We start from the raw sequence: 27,493 nt of genomic DNA on the forward strand, positions 1-27,493 counted from the left end.
TATTCGGAACGTTCTGCCATATTTTGCGTATATTCAGAAAATGGGGAAGATCAGAGAATCAAAGAGTATCTAGCAGGGAATACTATTCTTCTATCATTTTCTGATATGACAGGTAGTAATAAAACATGGCTGCATGCACTGGCTATACTACCGATCACATATATCAGAATATTAACGGAAGTGTCAGTCGCTTAGCAACCTGCTAAGTACAGAATGTTAGGGTGAGCCTTCGCCTGCAGTTATTGGAGTGATCATTTAATTACTTGATTGTATAATTACTAAAAGTTGGATGAACTTAGAGTCCTATCAATGCCTATTGATCCACCGGCAGGTGATTCCGGACAGAATAAAACAGAAATGAAGCAAATCGGTCCATTAGAATGGATGGACGGGCTGGACGAAATTGTTTCTAATAAACCCTTTCAATATATAGATGTGTTTTGTACATTTTCCTCATTATTTAATAATGGAAGGATCCCCATCGGGCAAGTGGGGAGGAACCTTTGGGATAACATTGTCGGTGGGACAGAAAACTCTCCTTCCTCCATCCCCTCCCCCCCCCCCCCCACCCGCCACCCGCTATTTCGCACCCTGATTCTACTTTCTACTGTTTCCAGTTTATCTAAACTATAGTTCAAAACTAGACATATTTATTATTCATTTTTTAAGGAACAATGAATCTAAGGCATGAGCCAATTTAGGTACTGAACTGCTGTACTTAGTATGCATTGTGAAACGAATGGTTTCGAGAATGCAGTACCATTGTAAGCGGGCAGTAACGGAAAAAGAAATTTCTGCTTTTCATGACATTTTATTTCCAAGGTGGTGGTTGTGGTGGTGGTGGTCATTGTTTTAAGAGAAGTACAACTGAGCAATTTATTTATTTCAAAGAGTATAATGCACATCTGTGAGAAATTTCAGAGTAAATTCTTAATTTGTTTGTGTCACTTCGAGCATTTGAATCTGCACATAAAACGCTTCAGCATTAGAGTACTATTGTGCAGGTCATATATCCTCTACATTTTCTCACAAATGAATTGTTCTCAGATACAATGTACCATTTGAACAATCTGAATCATTCACAGTGTCAAGGAGATGTTTACTTTTCTGTAAAATTGTTCGGGATCTCTGGAGACGATGTTTGAAGGGTAGTTAGCTTATGAAAAGCCATGTCTCCACCAACGATCATGCTCGATTGAAAAGCCAGCACTTCTAGCTATAACCCGACAACGTGTTCCATTACTGCAGACTTTTTCTCCCACTCTTCCTGACAAGATTTCCAGAGGCCATTGATAGGCCCTTTTTAGGATTCCAAATGCACGGAAGTCGATGGATGACCCATCGGGTGCCTTCACCGGAATGTCAGTAAAAGGAATTGCATTGATATCAGTTTCCATGTCCATTCTCTTTAAGAACAGATGAGTCTAACGAGAGGTGTGACTGGATGCTTTATCTTGATTGTATTCTAATTTTTCACCCTGCCATACAGTGCTGGGATATCTGTGTTGTAAATGGGTATTGAAACCTTTTGATGATATGTAGACATTATTAGCGACACAGCGAATTATTAACTTGCCATTGTAACAGTATCCAGCAATGATTGTAAAACCCTTCGGAAAACGTTCCTGGCATTCTTTACACAATGTTTGATAATTAAAACAGTATCCCTGGGGTGGTAGTAAATCGAGCGGGATTTGTTACATTCAATAATGTACACATGCTTCGTCTAATGTCACCGTATTTTTCCATCTGTTCGCTGCCAGATGACCCTCACACAGCTTTCTTGAGTTAGTGCGACGTTTCGAAATGTGACGAGGCAAAATGAAATAGCGTATGGCTTTTAGTGCCGGGAGTGTCCGAAGACATGTTCGGCTCGCCAGGTGTAGGCCTTTTGATTCGACTCCCGAAGGCGACCTGCGCGTCATGAGGATGATATGATAACAACACATAAACCCAGCCCCCGTACCAGCAAAATTAACCAATGATGGTTAAAATTCCCGAGCCTATCGGGAATCGAACCCGGCACCCCTGTGACCAAAGGCCAGCACGCTAACCATTTAGCCATGGAGCCGGACTGCGACGAGGCAACAGCTTTGAACTCGGCGCTTATGCCGCTTTTCTAATTCCATGTCCTTGTTGATTATGGTGTTAACTGTTGAAATAGATATCCAACTTAAGTTCGATAGTCCTTTGGTGGGGTAGAGTTACCACCTGAGACTTTTCTAGTGTACGGCTGGTGGCTGGTCGTGGATTTCCCTGCCTAGCCCAGTCGGCCTTTGCCTTCTTTTATTCAATACAGCACTGATCCCGTTCTTTTATATCAAATCACGCTTCTTGCACATTCCTTGGATTGAAGAATAGCTATATTTAGCATCGTAAAGGGCTGTTATGTAGCCCTTACCGAAAAGGTCAATCCGCTTCGGCATCATTTCAGCTAATGTCACGAAACTCTACGCGAGCGTTCTCAGTACTGACGTGAATCATCACTCCCCATTTTGACGTGCTCAAGTTGATAACAGCGCCACTAGGGGCCTTCAAACTCGTCACCAGAGGTAATTTAGATAAACTGTAACTACTAGAAAGAAATATGAGAAAAATATTGGGTCCAACGAAAACAAAAGAACAGTGGAAATTAGCAATAGTAAGGAAATATACCAGGAACAATATGAGCACAGATATTGTTATTTTTGGACTATCTATAGAATGGGCGATAACAGATTGACTAAACGTATTTTCAAGTACCTTTGAGAGAAAATTCAACAAGCTGGATATAAGAGGTAGAAAAAGAATTAGAAATAAATAAGTAAACTATGGAGAGAAATTTTAAAATATGAAGTTTTAAGAAGAAGGATTTCAAGGAATAAAAAGGAAACCCGGTCCGAAGTGGTCTGTGGGGAGAAGAGTAAAGCGCAGTGCAATGGTGAAGGAATACTGGATATAACGGAAGAGGAAACGAGGAAGGATGAATTGAATTTGACACTTGGTCCCTAGCAGGCCTCGCCGTAATTAACAAGAAGAAGAAGAAGAAGAATGCGAAACTTAACTTTTCCTGCAGTTAAAAAGAAAATCAGGGAAAACTTTCTCGGACGATATTATCTACATCAATCTAATTTCAGACAGACTTTGGTTGTTGTTTCGGTCTTCAGTCCATAGAATGGTTTGATACCTCCGTATCATTTCTCGTTGGATCACATTAGCAGTCGAATAAGGTTGAATGAAGTTTTTAATTAAGAAAAATGAAGTTTGAATTCAGGAGGACAAATTTAGCCAATATTGGTTTATAGAAATAGGAATTAGGGATTGCAATAACGTTCCAAAGAATATGTACGATAAGATTTCCAACTTCTTTGAAAATTTGTTTGAGACCATGTCCAATATTTCTCATACAGGAAGCACGTGGCGCCTCGTGGAGAGATACCAGTTGCGCTTGACGCTTGCGTCGCTACTCCATATACGCCTGCGAGTAGACAGCCCCGTAAGCGGGTATCATTTTGATTTGCTAGTGTAGGTTACCATTCTGCAGTCAAAAATGTGGGAACTTTAATTTTCATCAACATTAGAAAAATATGAAATGGATTTGCTTTATGGATAGCAATACTTGCTTAACTACAAGGTGAAGATGCTGCAAGGTATCTAATTAGCACATGAAACCTAGACTTGCGAGAGAGTTTTGGATACTAATGGAGATAAAGAATTGACTCAAATAAACCTATAACCAAGAAATTTAATCAATGAGGTAAAGGATGAGGGACTACTTTCATTCATAAACACTACTTTACAACAACAACAAAAAAACACTGTGTCCAACTTCCAAAGATATGTCTAAATGACGTACATAGAATATGAAATATAGCAGTAAATTATACGTAGTTTGTGTGTTGTGATGGTTCGTTAGTAAGAATGAGTTAAGTATTTTTTAATGCTGATAAAACTAGTGGCATGTTATTGCAATGATTGCGATGAGCGCGTGCTGTCTCCCATGACTAGGAGGGGAGAGGGAATAATTGGGCCTATTTTTCGAGACGACAGTAAATGCAGAGAGGTATCAAGATGACCTTTTGATGGCGTTCTTCCATCAGTTAACGGAAGAAGAAAAATCGCGTGGGTGGTTTCAACAAGATTCACCTCCTGCTCATATAGCAGAAGATCCTCTTCTTACAATCTCGGAAGTGTTTCCAGAGTGATCAGTGATGGTATATTACCCCTCGTTCTCCAGATCTAACAATGCGCGAGATTTACTTGGGGGTAAACTGAAAGAAAAGTGTATCGAACATATCCTCACACATTGAAGGACCTGAAAGAAAATATTATGAATGAAATCAGAAACATTACGGTGGCAGAACTCATTTGCGTCAGTCAGAATGTGGTAACCAGACACAATGCCTGTATAACCCAGGAAGGACGACACGTCCAGCATCTTTTATAAGGTAAATTTCATAATTGTATACATGCGTAAAGCAGTGTGGCCACGTGCGAGTCAGCTGCCGTAGCGCAGAGTACAAACACCGTGCGTTCGGTCTAAATATATATTCTATGAGAGACCCTGAATTTCAAATATTATTGAAACATTTCTCTAATTGTAATATCTTTGGTATTTTGTAGTACTACCAAACTAACACCATGTAATAATTTTCATTACAATGAACGAATACTGTCTCCTCAGTTGGTGATCATCCATGGCAGGAACGAAGAGATGCCGGACAAGTGTCGGTAAATCTACCGACACGAAGCTGACCTATCTGAGCACCTTCAAATGAAATTTGGCTTCGGCTGAATAGAACCCATGAACTTGAGCTCGAAAGGGCAGTGCTCTATTGTCTGAGCTACTGAACCCGGCAGATTGAAATTTAATCTTCAATCAAATATAGTCGATGTTGATTCCATGTCAGGAAAGTCGGACATTTGAATGCTCTCCCCAGAAATTGAAATATGCAATTCTAGTCTTTTCTTTATTCGTCTACAGATGGCACTCATGTGCGGTAATTGAATTATTATATTTTTCACAGAATATGGAATAATTGGTTAGGAATTGCTTAATTAGCCTCGTTTATTGCCTGGCTTCATAGCTGAATAGCCATCGTCTTGGTCTTTTTAGATTCCCCTCCGGGTCAAGGGGGGATTTTGGCTCGGAGACGGGGCGTTTGTGCAGAGACCCCCAAAATTCTCGCAACTCATACACCACACACAACGTCCACCTAAAGGTGAAGGTGATATAATACATCCTGCCTGACGTAAGAAACGCTAAAAGAGGGACCACGGGCTGTCAATTTGCGAGTCTGGGTTGGCGACCTTGGTTCACCTAGCTGAGTATTATTCTGCTTCAACTTACTTCAGCTAGGTTCCTCGCTTTCCTCTTTCCTGTCCGACCTTACTTAGTCAACTCTTGTTCTTTTCCGACCATGACGGTATTAGCTTTTCGGGGCCTAGGGAGTCTCATTTTCATACACTTGGTGGCTCCTTTGCCGATACCCAGATTTTCGGAGTGTGGGAACTCTCCCACTCTCCTCCTGATTAGTGTTATATAGAGGATGGTTGCCCAGTTGTACTTCCACTTGAAACAATAATCATCAGCACCACAGTAGCACGCAGGTTCCTAAACACGACAGATACCATCCAACCTCGTGGGAGGGTCTGACTAATTATTCATATTTAAGCGATACAAACTGCTTGGCTGAATAATAATAAAAACAATAATAATATCATTCGAGAAAACCAAGTACAGTAGAATTCCATTAGTCCGGCATCCAACAGTCCGGAACGCCGGATGGTCCGGCACCATTCCAGGATTTTTGATGTTTTTCTGTTTTTGTTTTTTTACGTTTGTGATAGTTAAAGCGCACGGCGCGGTTCGAAACCACACGGAAATGTCTACTAAGCGTCTGCTATTGTTAGACACAATTGGCATTGTTGGCTGTCACCACACACAGGTTCAGTTCATTGTTTTGATTGCGAGCACTTTTCGCTATAGTACTTTTTTCTTGCTATCTAGGATCCGTACTGCAGTAGTGCAGTAGTGTAGTGAACATACACTGACTGACAGAGCAAATGCAACACCAAGAAGGAGTGGTCAGAACTTTATGCCAATTGCAGGGTAGACTGACGTCACTGAGGTGTGCTCATGATGTGAAATGCGCCGCTGTGCTGCGCACGTAGCGAACGATAAATGGGACACGGCGTCGGCGAATGGCCCACTTCGTACCGTGATTTCTCAGCCGACAGTCATTGTAGAACGTGTTGTCGTGTGCCACAGGACACGTGTATAGCTAAGAATGCCAGGCTGCCGTCAACGGAGGCATTTCCAGCAGACAGACGACTTTACGAGGGGTATGGTGATCGGGCTGAGAAGGGCAGGTTGGTCGCTTCGTCAAATCGCAGCCGATACCCATAGGGATGTGTCCACGGTGCAGCGCCTGTGGCGAAGATGGTTGGCGCAGGGACATGTGGCACGTGCGAGGGGTCCAGGCGCAGCCCGAGTGACGTCAGCACGCGAGGATCGGCGCATCCGCCGCCAAGCGGTGGCAGCTCCGCACGCCACGTCAACCGCCATTCTTCAGCATGTGCAAGACACCCTGGCTGTTCCAATATCGACCAGAACCATTTCCCGTCGATTGGTTGAAGGAGGCCTGCACTCCCGGCGTCCGCTCAGAAGACTACCATTGACTCCACAGCATAGACGTGCACGCCTGGCATGGTGCCGGGCTAGAGCGACTTGGAGGAGGGAATGGCGGAACGTCGTGTTCTCCGATGAGTCACGCTTCTGTTCTGTCAGTGATAGTCACCGCAGACGAGTGTGGCGTCGGCGTGGAGAAAGGTCAAATCCGGCAGTAACTGTGGAGCGCCCTACCGCTAGACAACGCGGCATCATGGTTTGGGGCGCTATTGCGTATGATTCCACGTCACCTCTAGTGCGTATTCAAGGCACGTTAAATGCCCACCGCTACGTGCAGCATGTGCTGCGGCCGGTGGCACTCCCGTACCTTCAGGGGCTGCCCAATGCTCTGTTTCAGCAGGATAATGCCCGCCCACACACTGCTCGCATCTCCCAACAGGCTCTACGAGATGTACAGATGCTTCCGTGGCCAGCGTACTCTCCGGATCTCTCACCAATCGAACACGTGTGGGATCTCATTGGACGCCGTTTGCAAACTCTGCCCCAGCCTCGTACGGACGACCAACTATGGCAAATGGTTGACAGAGAATGGAGAACCATCCCTCAGGACACCATCCGCACTCTTATTGACTGTACCTCGACGTGTTTCTGCGTGCATCGCCGCTCGCGGTGGTCCTACATCCTACTGAGTCGATGCCGTGCGCATTGTGTAACCTGCATATCGGTTTGAAATAAACATCAATTATTCGTCCGTGCCAAGGTCTGTCTAGGGAGGTCTGGTCACGCTACCACAATCCTTTGCGGTGGCGGCCATATTGGGTCTTAAATATCGTATAACGGGATTATTAATGATGTAATGATGTGAGTTATTACTTGTATTTTGAAGGAAAATGGGATACTGTGCCGCACCAAACTGTCAAAAAGACAACTGACGGAATTAGAGTGTTTTGTTTCCCGAGAGGTAAGCAAAGGAGAGCTCAGTGGGTACAAAACTGTAGGCGTGACAAATGGCAGTCTACAGATAATTCCGTCTTGTGCGAGGTTAGTGAAGTTATACATTCGTATCATTCCTGAATAATAATATGTTTATATGAACGATGTTTTATATTTATAGGTCTTATTATGTACTTTCTTCTAGCATAATTTTGAAGAATCGCAATTTGAACTAAAGGGGGCAGATGAACGTAAACTACTCAGGTGGAATTCCATTCCAAAAATTTTCAACGTCCCTAATCCACCCAAGTCTTTGACATATAATAGGAAACCTCCCAAAGAACGAGAATTGTTTTTCAAAACAAGCAAGAGAAGTAACAGGAAAATAGTAGTACTGATGTTTATGAAAATTTCCTTTTCATGTGTCCGGCTCCAGGGCTAAATGGTTAGCGTGCTGGCCTTTGGTCACAGGGGTCCCGGGTTCGATTCCCGGCAAGGTCAAGAATTTTAACCGTAATTGGTTAATTTCGCTGGCCTATCACTTCAAACCAACCATTTGTGTCCAGCTTGCCATCATTACAACAACAATTGTTAATAGTAGTCTTATACGGTACTGTAGTTATTATTTACAGCTATATTTTATTCATCTTAAATGCTCTATGGAGTACATTATATGGCTGGACAAATACTTAAAAGATTACAACACTCGCACTAACCAACTACTGTAATTTAACGTACCGTAGCCTAATGTAATGTAGCCTTATGTAATCCCTAAAATAGCCTAACCTAGGTTAACTCAACTTAATAGTGACTGAATTTCTATTTCTTATGAAATCTTGTCTACCAATGGCTTTAATTTTCTTAACCATTATTATTATTATTATTATTATTATTATTATTATTATTATTATTATTGTTTGCATGCATGTTAGGACTCAGTTAAGAGCCCCATGGTCGCCAACCCACGCTCCCTAGTTAGGAGCTCCTGACGCCCCTTTCACTCATATCTTATGACAGGCAGGGGATACCGTGGGTGTTATTCTATTGCCCCCGCCCACAGGGGGAAATCAATTTGAGTTGTGACTACGAGGCCCTTAGCTGAGTATTTACATTGCTTTCACTTACTTGTGTTAGGCTCTCACCTATTCTAGTCCACCGACCTCCCCTGGTCAACACTTGTTCTTTTCCAACCGCGACGGCATTAGCGCATTCGAGGCCTAGGAAGTTTTTCATTTCCACGCACTTTGTGGCCTTCATCTTTATTTTGCCGATACCTCCATTTTCCGAAGTGTTGGACCCCTTCCATTTGTTTTCTTCTGATTAGTGTTTATAGAGGATGGTTGCCCAGTTGTACTTCCTCTTAAAACAATAATCACCACCACCACTTTGTACTATATAGCTGCATGGGTTATCAATAAACTAGTTAAGAGTAGCTAAGAACATCACTCTTGTTGCATATGTGCAGAGTATTTTTGCCTTAGAACCCAAAGAAATACTACAAGAATGGATAACAACAGTTACCATACATAACTCAACTCAAGAGGCATTCAGTGCTTGTCAACATACTGGAGTAACCGTTTAGAAACGCAGTATCGGTAATTACTTTCTTAATAAAGAAAACGCTGAAGGTAATTTATTACAACTGTCTTTTAGTACTTTAAGTACAGTAGGCCTACTTCAAGTTCAGTATTTCATGTACCGGCAATCAGATTTCTATGTTTATGTCAATAAGATTACGCATTTGACAGATGATATTAATAAGAAACACAGTAAGACAAAGTTGTAAGGAAGTAAAAGAGTAGGACATGAGCTTTTCTGTTGATACCTGTTTCTCAAAAAAAAAAATAAAAAAAATCAGGCTCTGTTAATTATCTGCCTATTCAAATAGATGTGAATGTATTCATATAATTTGAGTGTTGGACAGTTATAGTTATATATACATGAACAATAGATGTCCAATTAAATTATTTATGAAAAATAGTTGGTATTTTGTTTTTATTTCAATGTACGGCACAGAAATCCTCTAAATTCGAATACACTTGCCTTTGGTTACTCTCGCTTAAAGACCCAATATGGCGGATCCATAAGAAGCATTCGTGACTTGACCTCCCTAGACAGACCTTGGTCCGTGCCGTCTCTGTTTTTTCCCTAACTTTTATCCCTTTCGAACCACTCCTTCTTGGTGTTGCATTTGCTCTGTCAGTCGGTGTACATATCAAAGTGCCCTGTGCTAGTTTTCTTGGTATTTAAGCAGTGACAATGTTCTCGAAACCGAAACCTTCAAGTTTCATATCAGGAGACAAACGTAAGCACGTAACTGTGACCATCAACCAGAAACTGGAAATCATCAAACGCCTGGAGAAAGGTGAGAATAGAAATATTTTGTTGACTGGATTTAATATTGGCTCGTCAAAAATTTACGACATAAAAATACAAAAAGATTTTACTGCAAAACGCCGTGTTACAGCTGTTTTCGCTGTACGCCTTAACCTATATCGTAGTAAGAGGTACCGCCCGATAGTCCGGCATTTTCGGTAATCCGGCACCGGGCCGGTCCCGAACGTGCCGGATTATCGAACTTCTACTGTATATGCAGAATTTTCAGCAAAAGTGCAGGAAAGATAGAATTTAAATGGCATATGAGACAATTTCACAGGCATGTGGAGAAATAATTCTTCCTTAGGGATTAGACAGTTTGGCCAATACAGAAAGGGCCTCAGAACTTCAGAGGGCATTTAGACTAACATGGGATCACTACAAGAAACGAGTAATGTCACCTAATGTTAAACTGAAACATTACACAACATTTATTCTACCAGAACCTTTATATGCATCAGAAACCATAACATTCTGAAATTGCAGATATTGAAAAACAAGAACGTAGAATTCTTAGGAAAATATTCTGCCCCATACAAGAAAATCAAATTTGTATCAAAAGGCGAACTTAAGACCTGTATAGTTACAGATAGTTTCTTCAATACTGTACGGAGGAGTCGTTTGAAATTTTTGGACACAATTTTACGATAGATAATTATAGACTCAAGAAAAATATTGTTCAATGTAATAAATTCCCAAGACAGGAGAATACATTGGATGGAGGAAACAACAGGGTATCTGAATAAATCAAACGTCAGGTAAGACATCATGGAAAATCGCGAAGTCTTCAGGACCTCAGTAAATAAACACACATTTATGGTGAAAACTAGCAGCAGGACTGGTACAGAGTGGTCAGAAGAACGGAAGAGGCACCACAGTGAGTTCAGGAAGATATTTTGGAAGAATAGGAATACGAAAGTCATCAAGCCAATGAACAAGTTCCAATGCTCCCTATGATTGGTCAAAATGAAATAGTAATAATGGCGTGTGGCCTCCGCAGAGGCCTAGTGAAGGCCCTTGGAGTTGACGGTTTATAGGCGAGTTGCGCGTCTGTGAGCATGAGGCCCTACTTATGATTAATTATAATGCTGCAAGAGTCACACACCCGCAGCCTCCGACCAATCGGAATTAACCAGGGAAGGTTAAAATTCCCGACCAAGCCGAGAATCGAACACGAGACCCCTTGGTGGTAGTGGTGGCGGTGGTGGTGGTGGTGGTGGTGATTGTTGTTTCAAGAGTAAGTACAACTGGGCAACCATCCTCTGCTAACACTAATCACAGGGAAAAACTGAAACGGTCTGACAATTCGGGAAAAAATATTAAAGTTCCCATTAACCGGGAAAATGATGACTTAATAAACAGGACATTGGAAAATAAATTCATATTTCTATCGATTAAAAATTAAAGTTAGTCCTTTGTGTACCTGTGGAACGGAGGATCAAACGGTTGATCATGTATCATTGAGGTGTGAAAGATATGAAAGAGAAAGGCAATTATTAAAGAATAGAATATGTACGTAAAGCGGACATTTGACAAAGTTAAATTAATGATGTATTTTACGAAAGAATTTTTCTACTTAAATTCGATTGATAGAGACAGTAGCAGATCAGATTACTAAATGTTAGTTTGTAGAGTAAAATATCGGAATGTTTAATGTTAATTAAAACAGAATTAATTATGCAAGATAATTATCGAATTAACAAATAACAAGCGTAGTATTGACAATTATGTAAGTTTATCTATGTAAAAATATTTTGATGTTACATACAGAGCATACTTCTGGAACATGCTGTGAATTAATTTTTTTAAGTCATCGGCCAAAGAAAGACAAGGGCGACGAAGGGCGTGAAAATGAAAGACTCTCTAGGGTTCGCAAACTGTCGGGGTCGGAAAAGAACGAGAGTTGACAAAGGGAGTCGGATATGAGTGCAGAGTCTCGCACAAGTATGTGGAAGCCAAAGGTCCTGCAGTTGCCAACCCACGCTCTAAATTTAATAGCCCCTATGGACCCTCTTAGTCGCCTCTTGGGGCAAGCTGGGGATACCGTGGATGTTATTCTACCGTCCCAACCCGCACGGGGAACTTGGTCCTAAAGCAGGCACTCTAACCATTTAGCCATGGAGCCGGATCTTGGCTGAATGGTCACCGTCAAGGCTTTCGCTTCAGAGGGCCCAGGGTTAGATTTTCTGTAGGTCGAGATTTTAATACAGTCTGGTTCATTCCTTTGACTTGGGGATTGGATGTTTGTGTTATCCCAACACACTCCTCTTCAGAAGCACACACCGCACCACACTACCAACAACGTGACCACATCCCTTCACACTAAGTTGGTGTCACGAAGAGCATCCGGTTGTAAAATAGACCCAAGACCAAATATGCCACACAGTTAGAACACGTGACTTCACCAGAGTATGAGAAATAGCAGCGAAAAAAGAGAAAACAAAAACAGTTATCAAATTTTGAGACATGATTCTTTCCTGCATAAAGTGGTCCAGTTATGAGAATGAAATAAGGTTGGAGATTATTTTTTACAATCTGCTTTACATCGCACCGACACAGATAGGTCTTATGGCGACGATGGGATAGGAAAGGCCTAGGAGTGGAAGGAAGTGGTCGTGGCCTGGATTAAGTACAGCATCAGCATTTGCCTCTTATAAAAATGGGAAACCACGAAAAACCATCTTCTGGGGTGCGGACAGTGGGGTTGAAACCTACTATCTCCCGGATGCAATTTCACAGCTGCGCGCCACTAACCGCACGACCAACTCGCCCGGTAGGAGTTTCTGGCACTTACTTTTAAATGGCAAGCTAAGAGATGCACAGTATTACATTGTATTAGAACCACTGTGATTAGTACCATCGAACAAGCCGGGAAACGAAGCCCGGTTTCTCGATAAGGATACAGGATACAGCTACACATAGAGGCTCCTCAGTTTTCTCGATGGTGTTGTTGCCATGATGACGTCACGTTGGCCTGCATTCTTACTTTGGCCTGCATTCCTACTCTCGTGGACTGCTTTGTATTCTCTGCGGATGCCAAGGACAGCCCACACCTATACGTGATACCGCACCCTAGATCGAACCGGGGACCGCTGTGGACCTTGGACCACTTGGCGAGCAGCGACAAGGTTGGTGAATATGGCGACCTAAGGTTCACTTTCTAAGCCGCAGTGATGTATGTTCTAGCAACACGAGGACAGCACGAGTTTATTTTACGGACGCCCACAGTCACTGTGTTTTATACCTTATTGTTTGGGGCCACTCAGGAGAGGTGCCTCGAACTACTATTACAAACCTTTCAGAGTTCCTTTCAGTATAACATGTTTTAATATATGTGAAAATGAAATTTAAAATTAAGTAAGATATACTCGAGTATTCTCTGTACAGAATAATAATAATAATAATAATAATAATAATAATAATAATAATAATAATAATAATAATGTTATTTGATTTACGTCCCACTAACTGCTTTCACGTTTTTCGGAGACGCCGAGGTGCCAGAATTTAGTCCCGCAGGAGTTCTTTTACGGTGTCGGTAAACTTAACGACATGAGACTGACGTATTTGAGTACATTCGAATACCACCGGGCAGAGCCAGGATTGTACCTGCCAAGTTGGGGTCAGGTCAGCCGCTCAGCAGTCTGAGACTGCCAGGCAATTTATAATATGAAAGTAATCGCAGTACGAGCGATGTCATTCCTTATGCAGCCAGTCCCTGTTATGAATGGTGTAAACTCGTGTTCTCATTCCGAGGTGAGGTGGTGCAGCACATTTTAGGCACACCCCCAATGGAGGTGAGCTGCATGTACCATTTCAACCACATACCAGCCCTCCTGCCAGTTTTAAATTTCTGGCAGTACCGGAAATCGAACCCGCACCCCCGAGGATGGCAGCTAAGAACACAAGCGATTATGCTATGGAGGCGGACATGAATGGTGTGAAAATGTCACTCATAGGGTCGGTTGTTGCGTTCACTTTAGTGGGCTTGGCAGACTGTGATGGCAACATATGCCTCGGCTTTAGAGCCATTCTGAGAAATCAGCATCATACACAAACACTTTGGATTTCAGCCGGTGTCACGCTAGAGTACTTGCTTTGGCTCGGAGGTGTGTATTCAAACCCCTCTCCCGCCGACATTTTACATTTCGCCTGGTGCTCACATGGGGATTCTTAAGGCACCTGGTGGTGATGGTGATGATGATGATGTTGCCTGTTCAAAGGGGCCTAACAGCTAAGTCATCGGCCCCTAATGGTATGGAATGATCCGAAATGTAATGACAATTTAAAAGTACAAAATTCATTAACTGATGAGAATTCAAAATGTGATGTTGAAGAATGAATGAATATTTATTTAAAACAATCAGTGGATCCGAGCCGCAATGCCTCACCTTCCCAGAAACTATATCACGAACCAAGAGACTGCTTCCAAAGCACAGTCTAAATCGACGATGCTTGTTGTATTAAGTCCAAACTCCCCGTTCAATAGCCCCTCATAATGGTAGTCTACATATCGCTAGTAAAGTAGAAAGATGGCATTTCTCAAGTTCCGGTACTAAACAAAATAGCGTTGGCTCATGCTGTTCCAAACATTATTGTACGTCGCACAGGTAACGCAGACCTATGGTGTTTCTCACATAATGGCGTCACTCATGGGCAACGCAAACTCATGGTGTACCTCACATAGGTGTATTAATCACAGGGACTCGTACTATCCCGTGGTGTTCCTCACATAGTGGGAACTAATCACAGGAACGCAGACCCACGGTGTCACTCATATAATGGTACTAATCACAGATACTGAAAACCCGTAGTGAAGCCACTCTCTGCTGCTACTAATCACAAACCTGTTGTGTACCTCACATAGTGGTAGTACTCGCAAGTAAAGGCGACCCGCTGTGTTCCCCGCGTGATGGTACTAATCATAAGTAGTTCCATCGTTCTAATTCAATCATCCCTTGGTCGCCCCTTGTAATCGCCTCTTACAAATGGTAGGGATAACTTGGGTGTATTATTCGTCTGCGTCCCCCACCCACAGGGATAGAAAGAGAGAGAAAGAGAAAGAAGGGATCCGCCACTTCGAAAAATGAAGTAACGGACGAAGAAAGGCAAGGGCCACGAAGCTCGTGAAAATGAAAGACTCCCAAGTTCTGGAAGGCTCTAATACCACCGGGCCCGGAAAAGGAAAGGAGTTGACAAAAGGAGGTCGGACAGGATAGATAACTGAGGAACCTGGTACAAGTAAATGGAAGCAATGCCAGGACTCAGCTAAGGGCCCCGCCGTCGCCAACCCACTTTTCCAAGTTGAGCCCTGGGGCCCCTTTTAGCCGCCTTGTACGACAGGCAGGGGATACTGTGCGTGTATTCTTAATCTGCGTCCCCCACCCACAGGGGAGTCTTAAAGGCAAGTTTAACGACACCGCCTCGCAAAGCCCATTTCAATTCGCCCGAGAAGTGATCTGATTGGCTAACTTCAGCAGCTGATTAAATTATCGGTGCGAGTTATCTAATTATTTTTTCAAATTATTTAATCAGTATGACCAACCCTCTATCGCTCATATACCCAGTGTACGTTTTCCGACCACCCTGTTATGTACATCAACTACACTGACTTAGCAAATGTCATGGGATAGTCACTTAATAGCGTGTGGGGCCTCCTCTGGCCCTGCGAACTGCAGGGAGACGCCGTGGAAGTGAGTCGACAAGTCCCTGGTAGTCCTCTGGACGCAGCTGACACCAAATCGTTTGCAGAGCGGCCGCCAATGCTGGTCTGTTGGTGGGTGCAGGATCCATGTCACGGAGCCTGCGTTCCAGGACATCCCAGATATGCTCGATAGGGTTCATATTGGGGCTCCTGGGTGGCCATGGCAGTCGTTGGACCTCCGCTGCATGTTCCTGGAAACATTCCCGGGCGACGTGGGAGCGAGATGGCGGCGCGTCATCATCTTGAAACAGCGCAGAACCGTCTGGGCGTTGGAAGGCCAAAAATGGGTGGAGATGGTCTCCGAGCAGCTCAACATACCGCGTACCATTCAAAGTCTCTTCCAGAACAACTAGGGGGCCCATTCCATACCAGGAAAATGACCCCAGACCATAACGGAGACACCAGCGCCCTGGACCACACCTTCGAGGCAGGCGGGATCCATCGCTTCATGTGGTCTACGCCATACACGGTGCCTCCCATCGGCATGGTGCAGTTGAAATCGTGATTCGTCCGACCGTATCACGTTACGCCATTGTTCCAGTGTCCATCCCTGGTGACTGGCGACAAATGCGCGTCGTTGTGCCCTATGGCGTTGGATTAACAGTGGCACCCGTGTGCGGCGCCGGCTCCCATATCCCATAGAACCCATGTTCCTACGGATTGTCCACTGGGAGACGTGTCTAGCACAGCCTGTGTTGAATTGAGCCGTGATTTGTTGCACGGTTGCCCGTCTGTTACTATTGACAATCCGTCTCAGATGTCGCCGGTCACGCTCATCGAGGGTGGCTGGACGGCCGGTGGTTCGTCTGTTGTGGACGGTGACACCCGCATTCAACCATTCACAATACACCCTGGACACGGTTGATCGTGTGAAGCCGAATTCCCGCACCACATCCGAAATCGCACTTCCCATCCGTCGGGCACCGACCACCATACCCCGTTCGAACGGTGTCAGCTCACGAAGACGTTCCATGTTACACCTGTCACATGCACAGCCACAGCTCACAAGGTCTCCTATAACAACTGCCGCTGGCACAGGGGGCGTGTGGTGCGCAGACAACACGCCTGCGCATCAGTACTCCGCTATCCCATGACATTTGCTCAGTCAGCGTATATTTTATGATAAATCGTCGTTTTCGTTTTTCCGCTCTATCTCCATGAAATTTAACGATTAAAATGCAGCCAGTCTAAGAAACTTCCGTCGACCGTGAGTCTTTTTTTTTGCTTGCAATGGCTAAACTGATAAAGATGCATCTATACCACTAAGATAGAATTGTTTGGCACATTAACTTCTATAGAAAGTGTGCCTCCCGTTAGAATGAAGACACCCCAATTCTATTGTAACTGGCATTAGGCAAGGAGGCCTGCTATTAATATCAAAACTCCGAATCTCGATTGTGTATGGCAGTAGGCAAATGTGCCTGCCATTATAATGAAAACTTCCTAGCTTGATTGTAACTGGCATTAGGAATGGGGGCCTGTCATTATAACGAGAACTCTCCCAACTAGACAGTGTATGGTAGTAGGCAAGTAAGCCTGCCGTTATAGTAGAAACTCCCCGAACTCGATTTGAAGGGCAGTAGGAAATGTGGCGTGCCATTATCAAAACTCCCCAACGCGCACCTTACATGGAAAACAACTTATGGGGATCTCCGCGTGGTGTTTCTCAGATAGCGATAGGAGACATTCAATTTAATAAAAACTCACTGTTGTTGAGGTGCTGGCCTTTTGATCCCAACTTGGCAGTTTCTATCGCGGCTCAGTCCGGTGATATTTGAAGGTGCTCAAATACGTCAGCCTCATATAGGTAGATTTACTGGCACTTAAAATAACTCTTGCGGGACAAAATTCCAGCATCTTGAAGTCTCCTAAAACGGTCAAAAAGTAGTTAGTGGAACGTAAAAACAACCTATATATTAAGAGTTTACTTAAAACAGCTTTGGCGAATCCATCCGTCCGGTCTACTGGACCGATTTGCTTCATTTTTGTTTTATTCTCTCCTGAATTACCTGCCGGTGAATCATGGGACACTGATAGGTTTCTAAGTTCAGCCAACTAAGTAGTCGTAAAATCAGATCATTAAATGATCACTCCAGTAATTGTAGGCGGGTTGCTAAATGACTACATTTTTTATTAATATTCTGATACATGTGATTTGCATGCAGCCATGTTTGATTACTACCTGCCAAGCCAGAGAGTATACACTTCGTCTGGTTAAGACGCAGCAGGTCGTTATGCTACTTAGGTTCCAAAATGGGTAAAATATAAATATGTAAATAAATTCAATGTTAATTTTAATCTTATACCAGTTGTATAGTGTTATTAGAAGTAATTTCACATACCGTACTGTATATGAGTTGAATATGTTTGTAAGATATTATAAGTAGAATTTTGTAAACAATATAAATTTATTAAGGATGATGTGTGTGTTTAATAGAAAAAATTATTAGCGTAAATTGTATAATATTGTATTCTAGGAAAACTTTCTTCGTCTCCTGTTAATTTAAAATTTAGTGCTTGACAATAATGTATTTTAGTGTATCATTTGCCACCGAGGTAGACACCTCATTTGCAAATAAAGAGATTTTGATTTGATTTTGATTTGATTTGATTTGTTCAAATTACTTATCTGTATGACCAACGCTGTAATGCTCATATACTCGGTTCACGTTGTTTCGACCGCCCTGTATATAGAATGATTTGCCGGGCTGACTGGCTCAGACGGTTGAGATGCTGGCCTTCTGACCCCAACTTTGCAGTTTCGATTCTGGCTCAGTCCGGTGATATTGGAAGGCGCTCAAAAACGTCAGCCTCGTGTCAGTAGATTTACTGGCACGTAAAAGATCTCCTGCGGGACTAAATTCCAGCACCTCGGCACCTCCGAAAAATTTAAGAGTAGTTAGTGGGACGTACAGCAAATAACATTATTATTATAGAATTAATGACAAAACAGACAGGCCTGTTCAAGTACATTTGGGAGAAAAATTCAACAAAGAAATGGATACAAGAGATCAAGAAAGATTTTTTTTAAATAAGAGAAGAGAATATAGAAAGAAAGAAAGAAAGAAAGAAAGAAAGAAAGAAAGAATGAAAAGGAAACCTGGTCCAAAGTGGTCAGAATAGAGAAGAATAAACATAGCGCAATGATGAATGAATACTAGAAAGAACGGAAGAGGAAACGAAAAGGAAGGAGGAATTGAAATTGCCACGTGATCCCTAGTAGGCCTCATAACAAAGAAAAAGTGTGAAAGAACTCGAATATATAACTAGATACGTAAGGATAAACCCAGACCGAGCGCGCAGTGTTTGTTCTCTGCGCTACGGCAGTTGCCTCAGCCCAAATTACGTCGAGTGCGGCCGCCCTGCTTTAAGTGTCTATGCAATGTTACATGAAATCTTACCTCATAAAAGATGCTGGAAGTGTCATCCTTCATAAATACCATTAGGATTTTCTCCACAACAATAGCAAGAGTTATCACTGTTCACACGACCTTTAAGATGAAAACAGGCCTCAATCGAAAAGAACACATACAGTAGGACGAATAAACGATCATTCAATGATAGAAGATACCACTCACAATATCTCACTCTTGTGGCTTGATCAGCAGGTTTTAAAGTATGGGCCCATGTAAACGTGTATGATTTGATATGTAACAGCTTTGTAGCTCTGTGTGCAGAAGAAACCGAAACCCCCTCCTTTTTTTTTTTTTTTTTGCTAGGGGCTTTACGTCGCACCGACACAGATAGGTCTTATGGCGACGATGGGACAGGAAAGGTCTAGGAATTGGAAGGAAGCGGCCGTGGCCTTAATTAAGGTACAGCCCCAGCATTTGCCTGGTGTGAAAATGGGAAACCACGGAAAACCATTTTCAGGGCTGCCGATAGTGGGATTCGAACCTACTATCTCCCGGATGCAAGCTCACAGCCGCGCGCCTCTACGCGCACGGCCAACTCGCCCGGTAAACCCCCTACTTGTGCTAATTTTGTGAGTAATTCAGTGACCGTTCAAGATTTGCATCAAAGTCCTCTAGCTTTTCTTCTGTTAAAACTATTCGTGCGCGCGCATATTTTGTATTAAGCACTGAGCCAGTAGTTTCAAATTTATTTACAATTACGTGAATCTGTGCTCGTGAAGGTGGCACTTCACCAGGAAATTACTGAACAAATGTATCGTGTACCTGTCGAGCCGACTCGTACTTAAAATAACTTTTACATACGAAAATACGGTGCTGCAATGATAACTGTCTCACCATGTTAACAGCTGAGATTCAGAGTGGGTATTGATGCTATTCGAACACGTGCACGATCCTTGCAAGGTCAAGAACTAAGCCCGCGCCACACGTGCAGCTGCTTAGGTCTCGGAGAGTAGAAACGCCGGTGGACGGTCCGCGTTTATAAAATAGACTCTGTAGATGGCAAGCTAATGTTTCGAGACAGTAACCATATTCGTCTTTCTTTCTGTTACAGGTGAGTGAGTTCTTGTTCGACTAACCGTTCCGCATCCTGCCATCCAGTTGATCAAAAGAGGTGAGTACAAATGCAGTTCGCCGGGATGAGTGGCTCAGACGGTTGAGGCGCTGGCCTTCTGACCCCAACTTGGCAGGTTCGATCCTTACTCAGTTCGGTGGTTTTTGCAAGTGCTCAAATACTTCAGCCTCGTGTTGGTAGATTTACTGGTACGTAAAAGAACTCCTGCAGAACTAAATTCCGGCATCTTGGAGTCTCCGAAAACAGCAAAAATTGTACTTAGTGGGACGTAAAGCTAATAAAATTATTAATTACGAATGCAATTATATTTGAGTTAGAAGAACGTTCTTGTGAATGGTGTGATCGTGATACTCGTCCTCCAAACAGTCCCTCTTCATTTGTGATCTTAATCCACTCATCGACCTTTAGATTTCTTCTGTAACTCCACGTCTCATAAGTTTTTATTCTCCTCCTTTTTGCACTAGTTATTGTCCATGATACACTGAGTGGCCAAAAGTCACATAAAGACACTCAATGTAACATTAATAAAGAGTAGCTCCTCCGCGAGCCCTCAATACGGCAGCAATGCGACGAGGTATAGACTCCACAAGGTGTTGGAATAGTTCTGGAGGGATCTTGCACTGCTACCCACAACTGGTCTTGTGTAGTTGGTGTTGGCTTCATGGAGCGTACACCAGCATCGACATCTTCCCATAAATGCTCGAGTGGATTAAGATCGGGAAATCTGGAGGTTCAGTCCATGGTCGTAACTTCACTGGAGTGCTCCTCCAACCACCTGCGTGCCACCACAGAGCGGTGACATGGCGCATTGTCCTGTTGAAACATGGCCTCTCCATCACGGCACTCTAGGACCAGGAAAGGATGCAGATGATCTGAAAGAATGTCCATATAACGTGCACCTGTCAGCACTCCCTGCAGCTGGACATTGAAGCCCAATTGCGACCATGAGAATACCACCCAGACCAGAACTGAGCCACCTCCCGCTTGGACACAAACCTTGTTGACACGCAGGATCCATAGCTTCATGAGGCATACGCCACAGTCTCACGCGCCCATCAGCTCGATACAACTGGAACCGGGATTCATCGGACCATACCACACACCGCCACTGTTCCATGATCCAGTGTCGATGTTCGCGGGCCCATGCACATCGTTGAGCTCTGTGTCGAGGTGTCAGTAAAGGGACACGAGTTGGTGGTCTCCTGGCGAAGCCTATGCAGAGCAGTTGCCTTCTTACAGTCCTAGTAGAAATTGGTTCTTGACTCCCAACATTCAACTGGGTGGTCAAATGACTCGCGGTACCCCGTCGAGTGCCCAGTATGGTTCTGCGGAGGCGACGTGATGTCCGTTCGTTAAACACCTGTGGACTTCCCGTGCGGCGGTTTACGCGGGTGGTATCATTCTCTCTGCGATATTGAAGACCCACCCTCGACACTGTTAACCTCTGAAACCCGAATTCGCGTTTAATCTCCGCAATGCTGTGACCCATGTGCCGTGTGCCCATGATTATCCCACGTTCAACGTTGTTTAACTTGCGACGTGTTGCCATCTTTACGACACTGGTGTCTTTGAAGACTGCTCAGCTGGCCGCAACGCTCAGAGGTCATACACGGCACATTTTCTAAAAGGACACCCCTTCCCGTGACTTTTGGCCACGCAATGTACTATGCCAAGCTCCAAAGAAAATTCTTTAAAATGGTCTAACATACATGCCTATGTTTAAGATAAGTAGATTTATTTCTAGAAAGATGATCCTTGCTGACGCTAGCCTGCATTTTACGTCTTATAATCTTCTGCTATAGTTAGTCATGCTAATAACCAATTCATCTACCTGCTTTAGAAAGGAATGGTCCAGAAATGGCCCTAAATCAGAGATTTTGGTCCTTGTAGATACTCCAAATTTCGCGCACAAGGTAATACCACTTTCATGTGCACCCATTTTAAGTTTCGCATTGATCCAAATATCACCGCCTGTGTATGCGGGACGCAAACGAAGAATACATCCATGGTATCCCCTGCCTGTCGTAAGAGGCGACTGAAAGGGGCGACGAAGGGATTATGAATTTAGAATTATGGGGCTATTTGTGAATAGTACCATTACGTGCGGAACACCATGGGTCGGCGTTACTTGGGATTAGTACCACCATAATGAGGAGCAGCATGGATCTACGTTACCTAGGAGTAGTACCCTTATGTGAGGAACACCACGGATCAGGGCGTTGCCTGTCGTTATTGCCATCGTGTGCATCCCACCGAGGCGGGGGCTTGAGGGGGGATATCCATGTGAGAAAAGGAGCCGGTCTACGATTTCTTTGATTAACACCCCTATGTGAGGTACACCACGGGTTTGGCTGTTGCCCATGATTAGTACCACTATGTGTGGAACACCATGGGTCTGTGCTGCCCATGAGCAGTACCATAATGTGTGATACGCCGAGGGTTTGCATTGCCTATGATTTGTACCACCAGGTGAGCGGCACCAAGATTATACGTGGCCTGTGATTAGTTCCACTGTATGAGGAACACCACGGGAATATCGGCGCCCTTGTTTAGTCGCACTATGTGAGGAACCCATGGGACTGTGTTGCTTGCGAGTGGTGCCCTTATTTGAGGAACACTGTGGGTCTGTCTTGCGTGCGAGTGGTTCCATTGTGTGTGACATACCATGGGTCTGCATTACCTGTGATTAGGTACTATTCTGAGGGGCCGTTTACCTGGATTTTGGACCCTTTTTTTATAAGAAACATCATTTCAGAATGTGTTCCATTGTGAATTGGATCCACTGATTGTTTAGGATTTGTGGTCGTTTTTTCATCGTTCGTTTTATATTTTCGTCAGTGGATACGTATTGAAGTTTTAATTATCGTTTCATGTCGTTGCACTTCGTACCATTAGGAGCGATGAACTAGCTACGACATCATAATCGATCCAAATATCTGGTTCGAAAAATTATTCAGTAAATGTAATAATAAAATTACATACAAAATGAGTTAAAATAAATGGGCAACATACACAATGCATTTGCGAGAGTTGAATGTATTGTCATCAGCATTGTGAGTTACACCTTTAATATCAGAAGAGTTGCGAGTAAACAGCCTGAAGGAATTCACGCCAACACCAAGCTTACTCACAAGATAGTGGAAGAAGTCGCCAATTTCCCGCTAAGAAGTCTGATTACCATTGACAGTGAAGAGCGCTTGCCAAACAGGCGTTTACTAATAACAGAAATCTTTTGAACAGTGCAATTCGGAATTCGGAAGAAACGTGTGATGTCTTTTGCATGGAGTGTAATGAGGTAATATCGACGTGTAAATGAGGTGTTCCTTAGTACAAAACATATTATTCTAGATCTTTGACTGATTCACTGAACTCAATAGGGAACATGCATGATCTGGGGTTTTAATTAAAAATATGCTAATCTGATTCAAAATTGCATGCAGAATTCAAAAATGTGATCAGAATGTACAAATAATAACTCCAAACATGATAAAAATCTACGAAAATGTCACGTCACGCAAGTACGCGATCTCATTGGCCTGACGTCATCGTACAGGTTGACTGAATTAGCAGACGAAATAACACATAGTGTGCTGTGAGAAGCACGATACACTTCGCGTATTTCTACTTTACGTTAGTGTCTAGTATGGTTAAATTCGAGGTCTATACATTGGATAATAATCTGAGTGGTATATTTTAGACTTAAAATGAATCCTGCACAGACAGTGAGGCAGAAAACTTATAAATGGTGTAGAGTTCCGATGTGCAATAGCACATCGCATACCATACCAAACAAATTGTTTATAAACATTCGAAAGACGCTAAAACTAGGGAGAAATGGATTTTGGCGAGCTGGAGAAATGCTGGTGATATATCGGAAAAGTCTACAGTTTATTTTTTTGAAAATTTTAACGTAAGATGAATTTGTTTGAATTTTCAAATCACTTTTCCATGTCAGCTGTTCTAGTGGTAAAACTTTAAATTTTAATGTATGATGCTTTATTTAAATGCTTCAATTACATCTTGGAATATGAAAGTAATAAACACCGAGCGAGTTGGCCGTGCGTGTAGAGGCGCGCGGCTGTGAGCTTGCATCCGGGAGATAGTAGGTTCGAATCCCACTATCGGCAGCCCTGAAGATGGTTTTCCGTGGTTTTCCATTTTCACGCCAGGCAAATGCTGGGGCTGTACCTTAATTAAGGCCACGGCCGCTTCCTTCCAACTCCTAGGCCTTTCCTATCCCATCGTCGCCATAAGACCTATCTGTGTCGGTGCGACGTAAAGCCCGTAGCAAAAAAAAAAAAGTAATAAACAGTGCATTAAATAATGCTGATTATTAAAGTATTCTCCAAACCTAACCTATGTTTTGTGTGATCCATGTCAAGATAATAAATCAAAGGGGTTATGAACCATTTTGACAGCTCTAATTCTACCAATATATCTTGGCATGGGACAGTTATGTATGTCTTTATTGAAGAGCTTAATTGGTAAAGAAATTTAGTCTATATCTAAATAGGCTACTCTATAATGTAACAAAGAATAGGCGTGTACACCATGAAAGGAAACAACGTGAATTTAACAAATGTATAACTCTACACAAAACCAATGCTTGTCTGTTGGGGTCTTATAAGTTAACAATGCTCAATTATAATAATTATCATAATATTAATGAAATAAATAACATAATTGCACACAGGTGAAAATAGTGACGTAGGTGTTTAAAATATTATCCAACTTAGCCTAAGTTTTAGGTTATACAAGCCAAGTCAATAAACCGAAGGGTAAAAATACCGCGCGAGTTGGCCGTGCGGTTAGGAGCGCGCAGCTGTGAGGTCGCATCCGGGAGATAGTGGGTTTTGAACCCCACTGCCGGCAGCCCTGAAGATGGTTTTCCGTGGTTTCCCATTTTCACACCAGGCAAATGCTGAGGCTGTACCTAAGGCCACGGCCGCTTTGTTCCCATTCCTAGGCCTTTCCTGTCCCATCGTTGCCATAAAACCTATATGTGACGGTGTGACGTAAAGCAAACAGAAAAAAAAAAAGTAAAAGTCACAGCACCCAAAGTCATTCCTGTAATGAGCGACTAAAATGTCACCAGGACACTTTTATTTCCTGATATGCTCAGCTTGTTAAAAGCCAAATGTAATTAATGTTACTGGCTTCACGCCCCGCTAACTACTTCTACGATTTTCGGAGACGCCGATGTGCAGGAATTTAGTCCTGCAGGAGTTATTTTACGTGCCAGTAAATCTACCGACACGAGGCTGACGTATTTGAGCACCTTCAACTACCACCGGACTGAACCAGGATCGAACCTGCCAAGTTGGGGTCAGAAGGCCAGCACCTCAACAGTCTGAACCACTCAGCCCGACTTGTGAAAACTAGATGAAGTCATATTTATCTTTATCATGTTTAACTTTTTCCCTCCACAAAGATATTTAATTCTCTTTCATGGGCCCCGGAAGTGGGTAGGCCAGTTGTCCCAACCATAAATAGATATTTTTTTGGGAATGATAGATTATAGCCCTATAGTACTATGATCTTACTTTCTTTCCTTCTTTCTTTCTTTTTAATCAGTTTATCCTTCAGGGTTGGTTTTCTCTCGGACTCAGCGAGGGATTTCACCCCTACCGCTTCAAGGGCAATGTCCTGGAACGTGAGACTTTGGGTATGGTGATGAAACTGGTGAGGAGGGCCATTACCTCGCCCAGGCGGCCTCACCTGTTATGCTCAACAGGGGCCTTGTTGGAGGATGGGAGGATCGGAAGGGATAGACAAGGAAGAGGGAAGGAAACGGCCCTGGCCTTAGGTGCCTGGAGGAGAAGTAGGAAAATACGAAAAACCACTTCGAGGATGGCTGAGGTGGGATTCGAAACCCTTCTACTCAGTTGACCTCCCGAGGCTGAGTAGACCCCGTTCCAGCCCTCGTACTATTTGTTTTCAACTTTCATGGCAGAGCCGGGAATCGAAACCGGGCCTCCGGGAGTGGCACACATTAACCACTACACCACAGAAGCGGACTAGTACTATAATGCTACCTATATGTTTATGTTAGTGCTGAAATCCGATTTCTTACTTTACTAATGCTGAAAGCCCGAAAATGTAATGTTATTCTTTAACAGGGGAATCAGTCTAGAAGGAAATGTTGAAAGTGATGTGATATCTATCCAGGTTCGTTGTTATCCTAATACTATGGGTTACAGTACATTGCACGTATATAAAAGACGCCACTTACAAACTTGCTTGTTATCCGCGAATTTCTGCGGCCACAAAAGTCACTATGTTTCAAGAATGATGACATTTACACATGATAGATTGTCTGATTGTGCTGTTTTGAACCTTTCTTCTGTCATTTTGAAGTTATTCGCGATCATGAATAATAAACAATCGGCTTTTAGCAACGGCTGATGCACAACGGCTGGTAGAGCTCCATGCGGTACTGGATCGTGACGTCACAGCGCGCCGCTTACGTCAGAGGCCGTTTCACTCGCCTTGCGGAAAGGCACTATTAAATATTTTTTTTAATGGTAGAAAACAAGGCAACATACCACAATGTAATACGTTTACGTACTATTTCATTGGTGTACTTTTCAAAAAAAATATTTTTGAAAATGATGCATGTTCCCAATTGATGCATTTTTTAGATAAAGTGAAGTTGTTAATGATTTTTGAACGGAGGCTACGGTGAGAAATTATTATAGTTCGAGATTTTACCTTAGTTTATCTCCGTCAGTTCACTTACAAATTGATTTAAGTCTATTTAAGTTAGTTTTAGACCCCCTGTGGGTGGGTGACACAAACGAATACACCCACGGTATCTCCTGCCTGTCGTAAGATGCTGTTGAAAGGGCCGACCAAGGGATGATGGAACTGGAACCATGCGATTACTTGTGATCAATACCTTTCAGTGAGGAGCAGCATGGGTCGACGTTACTTACGATTAGTACCATTATTTGAGGAACATCATGGGTCTGGGCGTTGCCTGTGATTAGTGTCATCGTGTGCATTCCACCGAGGCGGGGAGCGGGCGCTCGGCACACGGACTAGCGTCCGGAGGGAGGAGCTGAATTGCGTTGGGTCCCCTGTCTTCAGAAGGGATCTGCGTTACCTATGAGTAGTACCAGCACAGGTACCAGTTTATGGAGAACGCTATGGGTCTGTGTTACCTGTGAGTGGTGCCGTTATGTGTCTACGTTATGGGACTACATTACCTGTAATTACTACAACCATGATTCTGCGTTACTTGTGATTAGTACCACCATAGGAGGAAGACATGGTTCTGCTCTGCCAGTGATTAGTACAATTATGAAGGGCCGGTGACTTGTATTTTGGACCCCTTTGGACAAAAGACATCTCAGAATATGGGCATTGTCAATCGGTTCCAC

At 43.3% G+C, this 27,493-nt stretch overlaps 1 protein-coding gene across 2 annotated transcripts in view; it reads left to right on the plus strand.

The window, feature by feature from the left end:
- LOC136857522 (aminopeptidase N) overlaps positions 1–27,493 on the plus strand; it is a 518,903-nt gene that overhangs the window by 305,434 nt on the left and 185,976 nt on the right. Inside the window, exon 2 of one of the 2 annotated variants that reach the window (XM_068225222.1) lies at positions 20,091–20,150. The exons of the other annotated variant lie outside the window; for it this stretch is intronic. The gene's annotated coding sequence lies outside the window, so the exon portion shown is untranslated. The remainder of the gene's footprint in view (positions 1–20,090; positions 20,151–27,493) is intronic. 2 annotated transcript variants of the gene reach the window in all.

The sequence above is a fragment of the Anabrus simplex genome, chromosome 1 (genome assembly GCF_040414725.1).
Source record: "Anabrus simplex isolate iqAnaSimp1 chromosome 1, ASM4041472v1, whole genome shotgun sequence".
NCBI classification, from domain to species: Eukaryota; Metazoa; Arthropoda; class Insecta; order Orthoptera; family Tettigoniidae; genus Anabrus; species Anabrus simplex.